The sequence below is a fragment of the Dipodomys spectabilis genome, unplaced genomic scaffold (assembly GCF_019054845.1).
Source record: "Dipodomys spectabilis isolate Male_0828 unplaced genomic scaffold, ASM1905484v1 ptg000240l, whole genome shotgun sequence".
In the NCBI taxonomy this organism is placed as follows: Eukaryota; Metazoa; Chordata; class Mammalia; order Rodentia; family Heteromyidae; genus Dipodomys; species Dipodomys spectabilis.
The window spans coordinates 5,418,231-5,432,298 of NW_024870917.1; the positions used below are offsets into that span (position 1 = coordinate 5,418,231).

At 54.9% G+C, this 14,068-nt stretch overlaps 1 protein-coding gene across 1 annotated transcript in view; it reads left to right on the forward strand.

Annotated features, from left to right (window-relative positions):
- The window catches only part of Phactr3 (phosphatase and actin regulator 3), a 119,878-nt gene that overhangs the window by 57,563 nt on the left and 48,247 nt on the right, over positions 1–14,068 (forward strand). The window lies entirely within an intron of this gene.

Genomic DNA, 14,068 nt, shown 5'->3' on the forward strand with positions numbered 1-14,068 from the left:
AGACCCCAGCCTCATGGTCCATAGTCCCTTGGTCCAGACTTGGGAAAACAAACATTTTCACCAGTAGTTCCATATAAAGAGCTGATGCTCATTGACCCTGCTAAGTCACATGAGCATCCCTTGAACCAATTCCTGTGGCCAGGGAAATGAAATGCCCTGATATGATTGGTCAGGCCTGGGGGTGTGCAACAGAATGGGGAGGAGGAGGGAGCAACTGCCCGGGATAAGCCTGCTGATTTGGTGCTGACCTAGGTCTAATTTGGGGAATCCTGCATGATGTTGGCCAACTCCCACGAGAGAGGCACACCCCATGTTTTTCTGTTGAGCAACTCACTACTATGGAAGGAGTTTTCCACACACCACATAATTCTGTTTACAGTTTTTAGCCATGTGTCTGCCAGATGACCCTGGGCTAAACCAGCCTGTGACACTCAAGGGCCTTCTTGGCTCACTACCTGTTATTTTTTGTTTTTGCTTTTCTCATTGGTACAAAGACATAGGGAGCGTCTGCAAGACACCCTCCCACATGTGAGGCTGGGTAAGGTCCGTCCCCTCATTTCAGCAAGGGTGACGGGGTGCCATGGACATGTTTGCTTGCGTGTGTTTGAGTGTCCACCCAAGTCCTTCACACTGGGAGCCCACCTGGTCCTGATGCATGGCCCTGAGTTTGGGGGATCAGTGCAGGTAGGACATGAATCTGGAGGTTGACTTGGCATTTCCTGTCCTTCCAAGTCAGTGTCTCAGTGCCTTTCTTGGTTTTGTGCAACCATCCCTGGGCATGGGAAGTACAGTGGTATGGTGCTGGTATCATGTCTTTCACCAGGTCCTGCCACCTGCTCCTTGGGACCCCTAATCAAGTCCCGGGCATCTCTTTATCCTCTCTTTCTTATTTCAAAGCAAGCCACAGTCATAAATTTCTGTTTTTCTTTATTTCTGTTTCCAACCCTCAAGCATTCACTTGAGATGTAAAATAACATTGGGAAGCCTGAAAGGAGACCTTGGGTGAAGAAAGCAAGGCTGGCCCTTTTCTTACTGCATAGGATTTAAATTCTCACTGTAAATCACAGTAGACGTGAGGAGAAAAAAAATCCCTTCTAGGCTCAGCTGAGCATTCTGAGTGTGTTCTGCCTTGGGCTCCTATTTACATTCGTGACAGTAGGCAGAGGCCAAGAGAAGCTTCAATAATATGAATTTGCTTTTCTATTTATAGTTTAACACTTAAATAGATTCCTGGACATACTTGGTACTTTTGCTTTTTTTTTTTTTTCTGGAAGGTATTACCTTGCACAGAGGAGTCGTTCCATAGACTTTACTATCCTTAAACCATTTGTAAACATTTTACCAATACATAACACATAAAAATGCAAAACCCCAAATACAACACCAGCAGTCTGGTGTTACCACCTCACAAGTGACAACACCACAGCTTAGTTGTACTTGGATTTGAGGCTTAGATGATTGAAATTAGTCAATGTCAATACTTTGCTTCCACCTGCTTTTTTTTGTTCATCGTTACGGTTTTGAACTTGGTCTGTGTTGGTATATAGAGAGCTATTAAATTCATTCTTTTCTGGATTCCATTGTGTGAACACTGCTCATTTTTCCAGTGTACAGTTCATAAGATTTTTGTTGTTTCCAGAAGTTGGCTGTTATAAATAATGCCACTAGGAACCTTGTTGCTTTTCCTTTTGTTTTTTGGCTTGTTTTTTGATTTTTTTCTTCCTTTTTGGTGATGAATTTCTGGGTCATATGGCTACATGAGATATAGTCAGTTTTCCAAACAGTTGAGCTAGTGTTCCCCAGCTGTTCTGTCGCCTCTCTGCCCCCTCCCCCTGCAGTGTCAGTCCCAGCTATGTTTTATCCATTGAGGTTCTGCACGTGGAGGTGCTGAACTGTGGGCCCGTCGGGAACTCCTTGAGAACAAATGAGGTCGGACTCCTTTGGATTCTTTCATTGGTTATTGTAGCATCCTCTTTATAGAGCGGCTGCTCGGTTGTTTTAGAACGCTAACATATTACATGCTAGGAACTGAAAATACACATTCCAGATCTGGAGTTCCTCTTATGACATTTAACTTCACTTAATGATGCCTTTACAGGAAAAGAAACATTTAATCTGGGTCTAGGTCAATTTGTTAGTGGTCATGTTTTTCATTTTATATCTGATGTAAGAAATGTTTGCTTGCCCTCAAATCAGGAAGATTTTCTGTTTTGTCTTGAAGTTAAGAACCAGCATTGGTATGGATTTTGTATGTAGTTTGAAGGAGGGATCAAAGCCCAGCCTTTCCGGGTGGTTATCCTACTGATGTCACGCCAGAAGTTGGAAGGACTGTGCCTTCCTCATTCCATGGCTTTCTAGGCTCTGTCCTGTTTATTGCTGTATCTCGTGGGTCCATTAATGGACCCCATATTCCATTGCCAGGGTCCATCTGTGCACCCATAGTACATCACCATAGTCGCTGTAGATGTGTCTTGTCTGGCAGTGTCAATCTGACCACTTTATTCTTTTTCCTTTAAGATCATCTTGGCCATTTTTGGCACTAGGCACTTCTATACATAAAATTCTATATAAGGTAAATTTACACATGCACCTGTTACAATTCTGATCAGAATTGCATTGATCCTATAGGTCAGTTTGGGAGCAAATGAAATCTTTCCAAATATTCAAACCTTTGATCTCTGCACATTGTATACCCCATTTTTCATTTTGGCTAGTTTCTTTCATAATTATTTCTACATAAAGGTTTGTAAACGTCTATCCCTGAGTCTTGTGCTTCATAATGTCAAAGTATGTACTCTTTCAGTCCCAAAGGCAAACACAAGTCTCTCCTCCTTCCCAGGGTTCTGGAAGGCCATTAATAGATCAGAACTCATGTGTGTATTAGGATAAACTCCAACTTTCCCCATGAGTCTGGTGTGGTGCTCTAAGTCTCCAAGTGGAATGAGTGAATGAGCGAATGAATGAAGTTCATTATGCTCAGAAAAGAAGAAAAGCTCAAGTAGAGTCATCAAGGAAGATTATTCCAGTAAGTTATCTTGTTCCTACAGTCATTTTATTTCCATCACAAACAGTCCACAGAGACAGTTATTTCTTGTTTTCATGAAAAATTAAAAGGACCCCTGAGAGTTTATTCAGTGTATCTTGGTAGGGGACGGCAGGATTAACGATCTTAATAATGAAAAGCAATGAGCACTGGATAGCTTTTTAAAATTGCAACTTTGAGACAATTTCAGATGGATGAGCAGCTGTTATGCAGAATAATATGAAGACTCTGAAAATGTCCCCTTCACCTGGTACCCTCCGATGCTGAACTGGAGACAGTCACCAAACAGCAGGACATTGGTGTTAGGTTTTTAAAAAGAGGTAGCCGAGTAAGAACAGCACCACGCATGTGGTATTCAGGTAAGGGGTAGGTTTATTCATCATTCTGGCTGGCACCAGGCCATGTTGGCCCTCCACTTGGTGGGGAAAAGCCTGGGAAAGAGCTAGAAAAGAGCTGGGAAAGAGGGAGAGCTGGGAAAGAGCTAGAAAAGAAAACTTCTTGGCCTGGGCTAGGCCTTATCTAGGGCATGGGTGGAGAAAGATGTGGCCACATCAAATTCAGATGTGACCTCAGCAGATGCAGATGTGACCTCTTCCAGGTGTGCCAGTTGCCTAGGTAATGCAGGTACTGGGCGGAGACCTTGCTGCGAGGAGGGTGGAGTCTGCTCGCCATCCAGGATCGGACCTTACAATTGGTGCTGATAAAATCCCCTGAACTGATAAGATTGGCGAACTTCTTTTTCTTTTTCTTTTTTTTGGATAACAGGGGTTTCAACCCCTGGCTTCACACTTGCTCTGCAGGTACTCTTCTGCTGGGCCGTGCCTCCAGCTCTTGTCTTCAAGATAGGTTCTTCCTTTCTTTCTTGGAGACAGTCTGGGCTGTCATCCATATATTTCTGGCTTCCATCCTATCTGAGATGGCAGGCAGGTGCCACCACACCCAGCTTTATCCACTGATAGGAAGTTACCCACCCCAGGCTGGTCCCCGTGCCCTGCTCAGGCGGCAGGGTGGATGTGGATGACCACGCGTGAAGATGCTTTCTCTGGTAGGTGGCTCCACGTCCTGATTGCCGCAGCCACCGGTCGCATGATTTCCCCCACAGTGACTTCTCAGAAGCAGGGCCTCTGTCTCTTGGTTTTCTGGCCCTTCCTGGGTGGCTACAGTGGGACCAGAAGACGATCATCCCTGAGGGGTGGGCTTCAACCCTAAGGACCAGCCGGAGAAGAGCTGCGGAGGGGTCACAGTGGTGTCTCCCAGGCGGCCCTGGTTCTCTGGGGCTCCACAGGTCACAAGGCGGCGGGCTGGTCTCTGAAGAAGCAGAGAACCAATGCTCCCAGGCCATTCTCAACGCTGCGGACACTGTGAGTGCCCAGCCCAGGTGTGCAGGTCCAGAAAGAACAGCCTCTTTTATTTTTTCATTTATCTTTGGTCTTTTACTTTTAAAAGCAAATATTCCATTGAGAATTATAAGAGGTTTAATTGTGTGCTGTTTTATCTTGTCTGTCATGGGGCTTGAACTCAGGGCCTGGGCACTAGCCCTAGGCTCTTTTGCTCAAGACTAGTGCTCTACCACTTAAGAGCCACCATGTCAGTTCTGGTTTTCTAGTCGCTCCTAGGAGACAAGAGTCTCACAGACTTTCTTACCACAGTCTGGCTTCAAACTGTGAGCCTTAGATCTCAGCCTCCTGAGAAGCTAGAATTATAGGCATGAGCTTCTAGTTCCTGCCTAATAGCTATTTTATTTAACTTTTTTTTGCTTTTAGTAATGCCCATGAAAGTGGGGGTGATTTTTGTAAGAATTTCTCTAGTGTCCTCACCCATTGAAAGGCCGCCTGAGATGCTCCTGGGCACAGGGCTGTGGCCGGCCTACATGCACTGGGAAGCTGAGTGTAGAGGTGGCAGCCTCGGTAGCCCTTGGTGAACAGTGTGTGTGCGACACCACAGCCATGTAATTCCCACAGCCACTGTTGGTAGTGGGGCCAGATCCCCCAGTGCACGTGACAGAGCTGGGGCTCTGGGGGCGGCGTGACTGACTTGTCTTGGCAGGGAATTTGGACTTGCATCCCTGCCCGGCGGGCTGCGTCTTGTGGAGCCCACCTTCTCCACCCCACACCGCGCTGGGCCTGGCGCACCTACTGGGATGATCGCCTCTCCGCAGGGCCTCCCCAAGGGCTGGCTTGGTACAGGAGCCCACGCGGATAGACCAGGCCACCTGCCCTCCTGCACGAAGACAGCTACACAGCAGTCTGCATGCTCAGAGAGACTGGTGGCAGCACAGGGCCTCAGCGGGTCTGTGTTGAAGCTGTGACTCAAAGCAGGAGTGGGCCAAGGGTGGGTGCAGGGGTTTCGGAAGCTCCACTGACCCTCCTTGAGGCCCAAGAAGAGGCAGAGGAAGCCAGAGCAGGCCTGTTGGAGGGAGCAGGGAGTGATGGCCCTGAGGCTGAGCACAGGGCCAGGTCAGAGGCCCTGGGCCTGGGGTGTCCTGTCTCAAGGCAGAGGAGGCCAAGCAGGGCAGGGGGGCGGCTTGCATTCAACACAATCCCAGGGAGCCTTGTGGTTCCCTGGATGCAATGGTGGATGGACGCTTCTTCCCTACCCAGCCCCAAACCACTCCTCACTCATGACTGCCCTGAGGGTCACTTGTGCTGAGAAGTTGGGATCCACACCACCTGGGGTGCCACTGGCCACATGGACAGCTACCTGCCCAAGAGGACTGGGGTGCATTCAGGAGCTTAGAGCAGTGGGGTGTTTTCATGACCACAGAGGACCAGGATGTGTTCAGGAGCACGGAGCAGCAGGATGTGCTCAGGAGCACGGAGCACCAGGGTGTGCTCAGAGGCACAGAGCACTGGAGTGTGTTCAGGAGCACGGAGCACTGGGGTGGGTTCAGTAGCACGGAGCCCTGGGATGTGTTTGGGAGCCTGGAGGACTGGGGTGTGTTTAGGAGCACGGAGGACCAAGGTATGTTCAGGAGCACAGAGGACCAGGGTGCATTCAGGAGCACGGAGGACTGGGGTAGTACTTGGGTGTGTTCAGAGGCACAGAGAATTGGGGTGTGTTCAGGAGCACAGAGGACCAGGGTGTGTTCAGGAGCACAGAGGACTGGGGTGCATTCAGTAGCATGGAGCATTGGGGTGGGTTCAGTAGCATGGAGCACTGGGGTATGTTTAGGAGCATGAAGGACCAGGATGTATTCAGGAGCACAGAGGACCAGGGTGTGTTTAGAGGCATGGAGCACCAGGGTGCGTTCAGGAGCACGGAGCACTGGGGTGTGTTCAGGAATACCGAGCACCAGGGTGTGTTAAGGAGCACAGAGGACCAGGGTGTGTTCAGGAGCAGGGTTCTGTCCGCTGTACTTGCCTGTGCTCATTTCATCCTGTTGCAAGTGCTGGAGGCTCCACCTTAATTGCATTTATTTAATGGATGGGGATGGAAATGATCTCTGAGGTCTGACTGGAGAGGACCCGGGAACTGAGATTTGACGATGGGTTGAGAGCAGCAGGAGAGCACTGGCCGAGCCGGGTTCTGAGGCTTGCCCAGGTACCTTGAGAGCCGAGGCTTTCGACACGAGTCTGGGGTGTGCGTCTGGGGTGGCAGCGGTGCGCACACGCACGGGCCCACGGCCTCTCGGTGTTTCATAGTGTTGGAGGTTTTCCCGTGGCTTGACCGGGCTGGCGCCTTGCACTGCTCTGCTCTCGGTGGCTGCAGGGTGCTACTGAGGGCTGGGGTGCACGTATAGGGACACCCCAACCTGCACAGTCCTGTGCCTGCACCGGCCTTTCTGGAGATACTTTTCCTGTGCCCCGTGTGCCTGGAGGAAGCCCAGGCTGGGCCACTGCAGTGGGGGTATTTGGGACGGGGTGCATCTGCAGTGGGGGTGTTTGGAACTCTGGGGAGGGCCACCGTGTGGGTGGTACAGGTGAGGTGGCACATGGCTTTCCTCTGAGTGAGGGAGCTGGGTTTCGCTCTGTAGAGCCCCCTCCTCCCTGGACACGGTCGGGTCAGCTGGGCCTCTTTCTCTCCTCACTGCTGTTGTGGCTCAGCTGCTCACTGGCTTATCGCTGGGCGGTAGCATGTGAACACAGGTGGGTATGAGTGAGGCCAGGCAGGGTCCACTGTGGATCAGCCAGCACCTGAAGAGGCCGTCTGCAGCAGGTGGCACCTAAGTCAGAATTTAAAGGGTTCATGAGTGAGTCTTGGCCCAAGGCTGCCGGTGGAAGCAGCGCCTGCAGAGCCGGCTGGAGCCTTGCACGCGGTCCCCGAGGTCAGGGGCCGCCCTGCAGTGTGCTGTCCTTGTCAGAGGTGCAGCTGACAGAGGTCACAGTTGGGTATGACGCGTGGCTGTGTGCGTTCATTGGCCTTTGGAAGCTGCCTGTGTCACAGTGAAGGATGACTGTGTGGCCATGGCGTGGCCGCCTGACCACGGGGACCTAATTGTGCTCAGGGATGGATTGTCACGTGAATGGAGTGTGCTAGGCCCTCAAGGGACCTGGAATTCAGTCACAGGAAGCTGCTGTGCTCAGAGCCGCCTGCTGCCCGTGGCCGGGCATTTCCCTATGGCGCAGGCCAACCAAGCCCAGGCTCTGCAGACTGCAGAGGAAAGGGAGTGGAACCACAGAGAACTTTCCATCTTCCTACCCCAGGAGCTTGAGGCTCTAGTCAGTTTGCAGAGACCCTGCCCCATATTTCCTGCCCCGATCTGACTCCCGCCCTCTTCTCCGGGGGGTAGGCATGTGCTTGGTATTTTAGGAGAGATGAATGACATCAACTTGACCAAATGAGCCATTGTAGGGGTGCGGCGTATGCCAATGGGGATGGATTTTGCTCACATTCCCTGAATATTAATTAGTTGGACATCTTTGTAATGTGCTCGCTGACCATGTGGATGTCTGCTTTGACAGGGGCGCTACGTTTACTCTCATCTCTCCCCTGTCCCTCCTACCAGCCCCTTCCAGCCACTGGTCCCTGCCCTGCCTCTGGACAGGATATAAAGGAGGACAAACAGTACAAGGCCTCCATGCCAGGCTTCCGTGCAGGGCACCCTGTGGAAGGTCATCTGTGCCGTCGCAGGAGTCCAGCTTCGCTGCTTCGAGAGCTGAGCACCCCACAGTGAGGGCTGCTCCAGTTCTGACCTGGGGCTACTGCTGCCTCCTATTTCCCCCTGGTGCACTGGTCCAGCTCCGTGCTGCAGCTCAGAGCAGCTGGGAGCTTCCACCGCTGCCTGGGTGCAGTTCTTGCCCTTCCCTGGGATTGGCACTGGAGGGCAGATTTGGATGAAGGAATCAGCCCTAGCTGGGCTCAAAGCTTGCTGTGCCATCTGGATGCCACTGTGGCCTTGAAAAGCTCCACCCTCCTCCCCCCTGCCCCCAAATGGAATGAGCCCTGCTCTCCTCACCTCTTCCCTCCCCAGGACTTGCTTCTCACCTGACAGGAGATGGGGTGGGATGAAGGAAGGTGGCGTTTGATGCCTCTGCCTGTGGAGCCTTGGTCCACGTGGGAGTAGCTGGTTTCCAGGGTGCACAGGACACAGCCTGTTGATAGCTCCTTCTGCCAGAGACTGGGTGAAATGAGCACCTTGTGTCCTTGACCCTTCTGTTCGTGTCAGACGCTCCAGCCCCTGACTCTACCTTGCCCCCTGTGGGCTGCAGGCCACACCAAGATTCTAGGTGTTCTTACCCAAAGCCTGTCCTCTCCAGGGTTCCTCAAAGAGTCCCCAGTGCCCGTGAGACACTGTCACAGCCCCACACAGCTCACACCTGCCTGCCTGAACTCACCTCTGACTTTTCCATTCCATACCATGAACTCCAGCCAAGGGGCCTCAAGTTCAAGGACGCAGACTCATGCCAGCAAGCCAAGAACACTAAGGGTGGCACAGTTGGTCAACAGTATTTGAGCAATGAACATTGAGAATGAGTTCTTACATTTCCAGTTTGCATGCATGCCTGAGTGTGTGTGTAGTGGTCCTTACTTGGCGCACAGGAAGCTGACATCTCGGTGGTGATCACACCTATACATTAGAAGATTTTTCTGGGTTTTTGAGCCTCAGAGACCAGCTCTATCCACCAAAGCTTCCTTTATCTGTTCCTACTAGACATTTGGTTCCTAGTCCTTCTTGGAGGATGTGTCTTTGGTGTGATTGGTTAAGAAATGGTCACTGTCAAGTGGCTTTCCTATTGGATGTAAGTTTCTGTCTGTCTGGACCCCTCCATCCTGGGCGAAAGTGGAAGGTCTTGCCTTCTTGCTTTTGCATCTGGTCTAAACACACATGCCTGGCTTAGAACCTGCTCCCTGGCTAGAATAAAAAAGATGATTCATATCCCATTTTCCCCCTATCCCTAATTGCCTAACTGGGCAATTGCCCCCTCCCCCTCCATCCCAGGCAGGAGTGGTGACTTCTCTGCAGATGAATCCTGTCTGAGTTCCTGGCTCCAAGCACCTTGGTTTTCTTTGTGATGAGTCCCAGGGCAGAGAGACTGTGCAGAGCCACTGTGCTCCCTTAAGTTCCAGCACAGCACTTGGCTCCTGGACCTTGTGGATGGATCTGGGGGATAGGGAAGGACTCGGTGAGGATGTGGGTCTTCCCTCTTCCCGTCCACATCTCACCTTCTTACCTCTCCTGTCACTGGCATCATACACATGGAAGTGACCACACTGTTTCTTTGGTTCCCGGCTTCCGGCGAGCCCATGAGCTTCTCACAGAGACAACATGCAAATGGTCCTCATTGCTGTCTCCAACCTAAGGCAGTCCTGGCACCCAGGAGGCCCGCCGCTGACACCTGATGCCTGGTTTGTGAATGAATGAATGGAGAGAGAAAAGGAAAATCCTTTTCCAGTAAAGTCTACTACGAGCCCCCTCGGGGCCACTGCATGGAGCCCCTGAGCTTACTCCCTCCCACACTTCCCTGCACTCAGGGAGGCAAGGGCAGTCCAGGGAGAGTGGAGCTGGCAGAGACTTAAGAGAGGAAATGTCACTAAGGCCAGGGAGACATCCCAGCTGGATGGGAGGAGGCAGAGCCCGGCTCCAGCATCTGCATCCCTGCAACCCAGACAAGCTGAGCAGACACCCAGCCACCTTCAGTGCCAGAAGCAGCAACACTGCCTCAGGCTGGACAGCCAGGTGCTCACAGTGCCTGCTCCCTGCTGTGGAAAAGGCAGAGGGTATCATCAACCACAAGCCCAGGAGAGCTGGGTGTGGCCAGAGCCTGGAAGGAGGGAAGTGCCAGCATGGAGACAGGCCTTGAACCCGGCGTGAATATGGACCTGGCAGCTCAGGGAGGGCAGCCAGCAGTGTGGGTCTGGAGCAGATTTCTCTGGGTTCGGTGGGATCTGTGCTGGACCTCCCTGAGCCTGAGAGGGTGCTGTTTGGGCCTGTGCTTGCCCAGGGGCGGGGCCTGCAGGGGTGCTGTGCAGGGCCTCTACATTATTTGGGTGCTGGGCGGCCTGGGCTGCAGCTCCCAGATGTGAGAACTTCCTCAGGGAGGAGCCGAGGTGGGGAAGTGTTTCATCAATGAGCTGCTAATGCCTGCAAGGGGGAGGGGGAGGTGGTGGGGCAGCTGTCCCCAGCACTTAGCACCTCTGTGCTCCTGAGCACTGCTAATGTGTTTGCAACCCCAGAACTGGAGCCTCCCACCCCCACGTGGGCATGGGAAGGAGCCACTCTGCAGCTCCAGGAAGAGGCAGAGGAGGAATTCAGTGGAAGGGGTCTAAGCCCCGACCTGTCCCTCCCTCCAGGGAAGGGACATGTGTGCCCCCACCCTCAGACACGCACCCCACCCTCAGACATGCACAGCCACCCTCCACACACAGCCTGCCTAACACTCACTGGCGGCAGTCCCTGCTCTGGAAGTCCCACCTCCCTGTTGCGCACACAGATCCCCACACACATGCACAGGGTCACACGCATGCACAGGCACTCACCATGCCTGCTCTGTGCTGGGTGTTTTTCAGCGGCTCCTGCAGTATGGCAGGACACCCACCTTGACCTTTCCACTCCTGGCAGGGAGAGCGTGGCCCAGCCAGCCTCCCCTCGGGCCTGGGCTTGGCCTGCGGGCCTCTGGGAGCCTGGGCCTGCTGTGGTCTGTGCTTCCATGGCACCCGGGACTCCAAAGCGCTTGGGTGGGGTGCTGTCCTGGGTGACTGTCAGGTATTTGGGATGCGTGCTCTTTGACCCGAAGACCTTCCATGGCTCGGGCGGGGGCTAAGCCCTGTGACTGCTCCGTGACCCCCCAGCCGCTCTACTTCTTCCTCCAGGAAGCCTGTGGCCCTGGGCGGGGCAGGGCTGACCCACACCGGCCGCGCCAGGCTGTGCTTCTACCGTCCTGCTCAGACTGGTCCTGACCACCCCTACTGCTGCTGGCCAGCACATAGGCCCGGCTCCAGCTACCCCTGCCTTGAGTGCGCTACGCCATTCTGGGGGCCATCCTGGGGTTACACAGCGGCTACAATGCCCCTTGGAGCCCTGCCCTCAGATGGGGAGTGAAGCAAACAGTAACACGCACGTGCACAGGTGTCACAAGTGCATGGCAGCTGTGGACACACGGGCAGGTGGGAGGAGAGCTGCTATGGGGTGAGCAAAGACTAAGGCCCTGCTCTCGACAAACACCTCTGGTTACTGTCTACCTCCAGCAGGCGGCCGAGGCCTCAGAGAAGCGGGTGTCCAAGTGCTTCGGCCCCTTTCTGTACCCCGCCCCTAGCATGATCCTGACACGTGGTTGGTCCTAATTCAGATCAGTAAGATGGTAAAATGAATGAGTGGATTCTTAAGAATAGTCGTATCAGTGGTCTCAGTCTCCTGCTGCCCTCTGCTCTGACCCTTGTGTGTCAGAGGTCCAGGCAGTGCCCCAGCACCTGCTCGGAGGGGTGGAATGAAGAGCAGGCAGGACAAGCAGGAGGCAGCTCATTGCAACACTGAGATGATGAACTGGTGATGATGGTGGTGGTGGTGATGGTAATAGTGGTGATGGTAGTGGTAGTGATGGTGATGATGATGGTGGTGATGATGGTAGTGATGATGGAGGTGATGGACGTGGACGGAGGTGGGGTGGGCTTCCTCCTCCCCTTGGAACCCCTTGCAGGAACCACATCCCCACAGCGAGGCAGGTCAGAGTGAGGAGAAGCGTGGGGGAGAGGTCAGCCTTCCTTCTCCCTTTAGTCAGTGCCGGAGCGAGGCATCGTTTCTCACTGGAGGTAGACTGGCCGCAAGCTTGCAATGCCATCCATGCGCAGGAATGGCGCTGAGCATGCGCAGTCCTGGTGGATACTGCTGTCCTGAGAAAGGGGACCCCGGAGGCCGGGGGAGAGCGGAGCCGATGGGATGGAGGCCTACGGATTCCAGGCCGGCCAGGAGATCTCTGGAGGCGTCCGGGGTGGAGACGCGCACGGCCGGGCCGGGCCACGGCAACACGGGGTCAGCCATCAGATTCAGCTCTGATTTGTAGTTTGTTCTGCGTCCCGTTCCTTTTGCCCTGGCTGCCAGGAGCTCCGGCCACACTGCGGAGGCGCGTGGCTAACGCCTTGACGCTGGGGTTCTCCGGGCTCCCGGAGACGCCGCCAGCACGCCTCTGTGAGTGGACAGGCACACACTGCGGGACACACCCATCCGCTCCCGCGCTCACCCGGAGGCCGGGCCTCCTCCATCCCATCCAGCAGCAGCGTTTCCAGGACAGCCGGCTCCGCGGGCCAGTGGACTGGCAGTTCCCAGCCCATCTGGTGTCTGTGGGCGGAGGGAGGGGGAGAGGCGCGGGACCAGGCGCCTTTGGGAAGAAGGGGGGGGGGGGAGACTTCTGCACTGCGCATGCTCGGCATCGCCGCCTGGGCACGTGGAGTGGCGTGCACTGCGCATGCTCAGCACCGCCGCCTTCTGCACTGTGCGTGCTCAGCCTTACCGCCTGGACACTGCACATGCTCAGCATCGCTGCCTTCTGCACTGTGCGTGTTCAGCCTTGCTGCCTGGGCACTGCGCATGCTCAACACTACCGCCTGGGCACATGGGGGTGGGGTGCAAATACGTGTGCTCAGCGTCGCCGCCTGTGCACGTGAGGTGGGGTGCACTGCGCATGCTCAGTACCACCGCCTTCTGTTGCTCGTGCTCAGCCTTGCTGCCTGGACACTGCGCATGCTCATCACTGCTGCCTGTGCACGTGAGGGTAGGGTGTAACACGCGTGCTCAGCATCGCCACCTTCTGCGCTGCGTGAGCTCAGCCTTGCCGCCTGGGCACTGCGCATGCTCAGCATCGCTAGCTTCTGCACTGCGCATGCTCAGCATCGACGTCTAGACACCGCGCATGCTCGGCCTCGCTGTCCCGGCATGTGGGGTGGGGTGCACTGTGCGTGCTCAGACTTGCTGCCTGGGTACTGCGCATGCTCAGCACCACTGCTTTCTGCACTGCGCGTGCTCAGCCTCGCCGCCCGGGCACGTGTGTGTGTGGGGGGGGGTCACCTGTGGTTGACCTCAGCCCTCTGACTTCCCGGGGTGCCCAGTGGGCACCTGTGACCTGGGTGGGGAGTCGCTGCGGGCGTTTCTGTCGTGGTGGCTGGGGCTGCGGGGCGGGCGGCAGCGGCTCCCCGGCCCGCCCGGGGCTGTGTCTGGCTGTCGGGCCGGGTCCCGCCCCGCGGCATCACTGCACCCGGGGCCCGCGGCCCGCCCCGCCCCGGCCCCCTCCCTGTCCGTCCCATGGAGTGCCCCGTCTGGGTGGTGAATGGAGGGGGCCCCACCCCTCGTTCTGGGAAGTCAGCACGGCCACCCGTCCACACAGTGGCTCCGGCCCCAGAGCTCGCCTGGCCTGTCTGTAAACCGGCCAGCAGTCGCCAGCTGCCGGAGGAGAGCCCGCATCCCTGCAACTTGGCTTCCTTGTAGCTACATTTCCAGGGAGAAGGGTCCCCTGGTCCGAGGCCACGGCCTGCGTTGTGTCCCCGTCCTCTGTGGTCACCGGCCCGCACGGCCCGTCCAGGCTGGCAGTACAGGCCACGTGATTATTTTCTTGGCTGTCTTCTGCCTGTAGGAACAGCTCTGCTGGGCTGTGAGAG